We start from the raw sequence: 6,568 nt of genomic DNA, 5'->3' as shown, positions 1-6,568 counted from the left end.
GGAATTATTGCTTTTAATCCTTTTCAAATTCCTTTATTAAATACAGCTATTTTATTAGCTTCAGGAGTAACAGTTACTTGAGCTCATCATAGTTTAATAGAAAATAATCATACTCAAACTATACAAAGTCTATTTTTTACTGTTCTATTAGGTATTTACTTTTTTATTCTACAAGCATATGAATATATTGAAGCTCCATTTACAATTGCCGATAATGTCTATGGGTCAACATTTTTTGTAGCAACTGGATTCCATGGACTTCATGTATTAATTGGAACTTCATTTTTATTAATTTGCTTAATTCGACACATAAATTACCATTTTTTAAGTAATCACCATTTCGGTTTCGAAGCTGCAGCTTGATATTGACATTTTGTTGATGTAGTTTGATTATTCTTATATATTTCAATTTACTGATGAGGTAGTTAATTTATAAAGTATATATTTGTATATGTGACTTCCAATCACAAGGACTAAATAATTTTAGTATAAATAATTATTATATTATTAATTATAAGATGCATCATTTTTACTATTACAATTATTGTAATAATACTAGCTACAATTTTATCAAAAAAAAAACAATTACTGATCGAGAAAAATCATCTCCTTTTGAATGTGGATTTGACCCAATAAATTATTCTCGATTACCTTTTTCATTACGATTTTTTTTAATTGCTATTATTTTTTTAATTTTTGATGTAGAAATTGCATTAATTTTACCAATAATTTTAATTATAAAAACATCAAATATAATTAATTGATCAATTACTAGTTTATTTTTTATTTTCATTTTATTAGCAGGATTATATCATGAATGAAACCAAGGGGCCTTAGAATGAAATAATTAAATATGAAGCGATTTATTGCAATTAGTTTCGGCCTAATCTTAGGTGAAATTCACCCATATTTTTAATTTAGGATAATAGTTAATTATAACATTTAATTTTCATTTAAAAAGTATTGAATTTATTCAATTTATCTTAATTAATTGAAACCAAAAAGAGGTATATCACTGTTAATGATATCATTGAATAATTTAATATTCCAATTAAGAAATATAAATGGAATTAAACCATTAAAGATAAAAGTTAGCAGCTTTTTCTCGATCATCATATTTCTTATAAAATTATTTATATAGTTTAAATTAAAACATTACATTTTCACTGTAAAAATAAAAATTTATTTTTTATTAATATTTTATATAATATTTAAAAATTATTATAATTTCCCAAACATCTTCAATGTCATGTTCTAAATATAAGCTATTTAAATTTTTATTATTTTAAAAATAACATTATTATTACCAAAATAATTACTCATAATATATAACTTAATAAATAAATTTTTAAATTATTATTTTGAAATTCCTGAATATATAATGAATATTTTTTTAATTGTATATATAATATTTGACCTCCAAAATATTCACTTCATCCTTGATCAAAACTTTTATAAGAATGTATTCCTAAAATTAATGGTCATTTAATTACACCAATTGTAGAAATAACAAGTATAAATCATATACTTCCAGAAAAAATACTAAAATTATAAAATACTAATGACTTATTAAAAAAAAATAACTTTACATTTCTAATTAAATAACCTATTACTCCACCTAAAATATATACTAATAAAGTTAATATTTTTATATAAAAAGGTAAACAAATTATTTCTGGATTAAAAAATATTAATCAATTTAATATTCTCCCCCAATAATTGCTATTACTATTTAAAAAAAATTCTAAAAGATATAGTTCACCCCCTATCATTTAATATATTTAAAGAAGTTCTATTAAAATCTCCTGTTATTGAATAATAAACTAATCGAAAAGAATAACATACTGTCAAACCAGTAGAAAAAAAAAAGAAAAAAAGAAAAAAAAATATATAAGATAATATAATTATTTCTATAATTAAATCCTTTGAATAAAATCCTGCTAAAAATGGTAAACCACATAATGCTAAATTAGCAATATTAAAACAACTACAAGTTAAAAGTATTCTTATTCTTAAACTACCTATAAAACGAATATCTTGAGCATTTTTAGTATTATGAATAATTACACCACATATAAATAATAAAGCCTTAAATAAAGCATGAGTTAATAAATGAAAAAAAGCTAACTTATAAAAACCAATTGATAAAATTCTTATTATAAGACCTAATTGACTTAATGTAGATAAAGCAATAATTTTTTTAAATCGAATTCAAAATTAGCCCCTAATCCTGCTATAAATATAGTTAATCCAGAAACTAATAATAAAAATTGACCTAAAAAAGTATTTTCTAATAAAATATTAAATCGAATTAATAAATAAACTCCTGCTGTTACTAAAGTTGAAGAATGAACTAAAGCTGAAACAGGGGTAGGAGCAGCTATTGCTGCAGGTAATCAAGAAGAAAATGGAATTTGAGCTCTTTTAGTTATAGCAGCTAATATAACTAATCTTCCAATAACTATTATTTCAAAATTTGATTTTATTATATCTAAATAAAAAATATAATTTCAACTACCATAATTTAATATTCAAGCAATAGCCAACAATAAAGCAACATCTCCAATTCGATTTGATAAAGCTGTTAATATTCCAGCATTATAAGATTTTACATTTTGAAAATAAATAACTAAACAATATGAAACTAAACCTAACCCATCTCATCCTAATAAAATTCTAATTAAATAAGGTCTAATAATTAATATTATTATTGAAAAAAACAAATATTATTACTGATAAAATAAAACGATTAACATTAAAATCTTCTCCTATATATTGGTTTCTATAAAAAATTACTAAAGAAGAAATTAATAAAACAAAAGATATAAATATTAAACTTATTCAATCAAATAAAAAAGTTATTACAATTGATATAGAATGAAGAGACACAATTTCTCATTCAATAAAATATACTAAATCTTTTAATAAAAATTTTAATCTTAAAATAAATAAAATAAATCTAATAGAAATTAAAATATAAAATCGATTTTTACAATAATTAATTAAATAATTCACGATCTAAAATGAAAAATTTCATATCATTGATACCACAAATCAATATTTTTATTAAACTATTTAAATATAATAATTAAATTCATAATATACAAAAATTACTCTTTATAATTAATAATTTTAAAGGTAATCAATGTAATATTAATAATAAAAATTCTCGAACTCTACCTGAAGAAAAAAATAAACCCCTGAATAAATTTTTCCATGCTGACTATAAGCAAATAAATATTAAGTATAAGCAGCACTAAAAAAAGATAAAAAAAGCAAAACTAATTATTGTTAGTCAAGATCAACTTACAATTCTATTTAATAAAGAAATTTCTCCTAATAAATTTAATGTAGGAGGAGCAGCTATATTCCCAGAACATAACAAAAATCATCATAAAGATAATCTTGGTATAAAATTTAATATTCCTTTATTAATTAATAAGCTTCGTCTTCCTGTACGTTCATAAGAAATATTTGCTAAACAAAATAAACCAGAAGAACATGAGCAATTATTAAAGTATAAGAACCATTTAATCCTCAATAAGTTATAGTTATTAAACCACTTAAAACAATTCCTATATGAGCAACAGAAGAATAAGCAATTAAAGCCTTTAAGTCTATTTGTCATAAACAAATTAATCTTATTAAAACTCCCCCAATTAATCTAATTCTAATTCAAATAAAATTAAATTTTATACCTAAACTTTGTAAAATAGAAAAAACTTGAAGTAATCCATATCCTCCTAATTTTAATTAAACTCCAGCTAAAATTATTGAACCAGAAACTGGGGCTTCTGCATGAGCCTTAGGAAGTCATAAATGAACTAAAAATATTGGTATTTTTACTAAAAAAGCAAATACTATACATAAATATAAAAAATCTAAATTATATAAATTTTTATAACTTAGTATAATAAAATTTATTGTATAATTATCATTTTTAATAAAAAAAATACCAATTAATAAAGGTAAAGAAGCTAATAAAGTATAAAATAATAAATAAATTCCTGCCTGTAATCGTTCAGGTTGATACCCTCAACCTAAAATTAAAAATAAAGTGGGAATTAATCTACTTTCAAAAAATAAATAAAATATAAATTTTCTTATAGAACTAAAAGTAAAAATTAATATTAATAATAAAAAAATAATTATAAATAAAAATAAATTAATATAATTATTGTAACGAACTACTTCTTCTCTTGCTATTAATATTAACCCACAAATTCAAAAACTTAATAAAATTAATCCATAGGAAATTATATCTATTCCAAAGTAATAAGAAATATCACAAAAATAATAATAATAGTAGATAAAAAAATCAAATTCTGAACCATTCAGTAAATATTTTTTTTTTTTACAAAAAAAATATAAATAAAATTATAAAAATAAATTTTAACATTGTAAAATAGAAAAACTTTGAAAATAATCATTACCATGGGTTCGAATTATAGAAACTAAAATAGATAAACCAAAAACTCCTTCACAAACACAAAAAGTTAAAAAAAATATACTTAAGTATCTTTCATAATTTATAAAATTTAAATATAAAAATAAGAAAATAAATAATATTAATAATATAAATTCTAATCTTAATAAAGTACATAATAAATGTTTTCGACTAGAAATAAATACAATACATCCAAAAATAAATATAATAATTATTAAATAACACATAAATAAATTAACCATTAGTTTTAATATTTTATTATAAACTATTTCTTGATATTATAATATTTATTATATTAACCTTTTTTATTACAAGATTTATTTTTATACAAATAAAACATCCTTTAGCAATAGGATTAATACTACTAATTCAAACTTTTTTAACTTCTTTATTAACTGGATTATATGTAAAAACATTTTGATTTTCTTATGTGTTATTTTTAATTTTTATAGGAGGAATATTAGTTTTATTTATTTATGTAACATCTCTTTCATCAAATGAAATATTTTCAATATCATTTAAGTTATCATTTATAGTAATTATAATAATAATAATTTTTATAATCTTTTCTTTCTTAATTGATAAATCAGTTATTGAAAATTTTATTAATAATAATGAAATAAATTTATTTTTTAATAACTCTTTAATACAAGAAAATTTAATTGAACTAAATAAAATGTATAACTTTCCTACAAATTTAATTACTTTAATATTAATTAATTATTTATTTTTAACACTATTAGTAGCAGCAAAAATTACAAAAAAAAAATTATGGGCCTTTACGTCCAATAAATTAATGACTAAATCATTACGAAAAACTCACCCTTTATTTAAAATTGCTAATAATGCATAAGTAGATTTACCTGCCCCTTCTAATATTTCTGCTTGATGAAATTTCGGTTCATTATTAGGATTATGTCTTATTATTCAAATTTTAACTGGATTATTTCTAACTTTACATTACACTGCTGATATTGAAACAGCTTTTAATAGAGTAAATCATATTTATCGAGATGTTAATAATGGATGATTTTTACGAATTTGTCATGCTAATGGAGCTTCCTTTTTCTTTGCTTGTTTATTTATCCATGTAGGACAAGGAGTTTATTATAGTTCTTATTTATTTACTCCAACATGAATAATTGGGGTAATTATTCTATTTATAGTAATAGCAACAGGATTTTTAGGATATGTTTTACCATGAGGACAAATATCTTTTTGAGGTGCCACAGTAATTACAAATCTTTTATCAGCAGTTCCTTATTTAGGAACAGATCTTGTTCAATGAATTTGAGGAGGATTTGCAGTTTATAATGCTACTTCAACACGATTTTTTACATTCCATTTTATTTTACCTTTTATTGTATTAGCTTTAACAATAATTCATTTATTATTTTTACATCAAACAGGTTCAAATAATCCATTAGGATTAAATAGAAATGTAGATAAAATTCCATTTCTTCCTTATTTTATTTATAAGGACGTATTTGTATTTGTAATTTTTATTTGAATTTTAATTGGATTTATTTGAAAATTTAATTATTTATTAATAGATCCAGAAAATTTTATTCCTGCCAATCGGTCTGCACTTCACTATTTTCACTGACCACAAAACTCTCGAATACATCTTCGGGGGCAAACACCAGGAAGGGAAACGTGCGCTTTCTCGGGCTGAAGGTTGGGCTCTTCGACTACAACCTTTCGATTTTGAGATCAAGCATATTGCAGGACCATCCAACATTTCGGATACTCTCTCGCGACTTTGTCCTTCAAACGATTTACCATTTGACGATAATGCTGATCACTATTTATGTGCAGTTGGGGAAGGTCCTATGGCAATTACACTGGAGGAAATTCAAATTGAAACAAGCTGTGATGAAACCCTTCAGGGCGTAGTGGAAGCGTTGGCGTCGGGAAGTTGGCCAGCAGTTCTTTTTCGCTACCAAGCATTTTCAAGAGAGCTAGGAGTTACAAATGGAATAGTCGTTCGGGATGAAAGAATCGTTCTTCCAAATAAATTACGTTCGAGGGCATTGGAGATCGCTCACAGGGGCCACCCGGGAGTAGTAACCATGCGAAGAAAACTTCGAGAGAATGTATGGTGGCCGTGTATGGATCGGG

General features: G+C 22.7%; 2 pseudogenes; one reads left to right on the top strand and one right to left on the bottom strand.

Annotated features, from left to right (window-relative positions):
• Positions 1–1,274: 1,274 nt before the first annotated feature.
• On the bottom strand, positions 1,275–2,396 carry LOC135704838 (NADH-ubiquinone oxidoreductase chain 5-like; annotated as a pseudogene).
• A 2,038-nt stretch (positions 2,397–4,434) lies between these two features.
• Positions 4,435–5,699, top strand: LOC135704837 (NADH-ubiquinone oxidoreductase chain 6-like; annotated as a pseudogene).
• Positions 5,700–6,568: the final 869 nt, after the last annotated feature.

Source organism: Ochlerotatus camptorhynchus, unplaced genomic scaffold (genome assembly GCF_037179485.1).
Source record: "Ochlerotatus camptorhynchus isolate MF236.1 unplaced genomic scaffold, CSIRO-AGI_Acam_v1.1 ptg000248l, whole genome shotgun sequence".
NCBI lineage: Eukaryota > Metazoa > Arthropoda > Insecta > Diptera > Culicidae > Ochlerotatus > Ochlerotatus camptorhynchus.
This window is presented reverse-complemented; position numbering and strand designations above follow the sequence as displayed.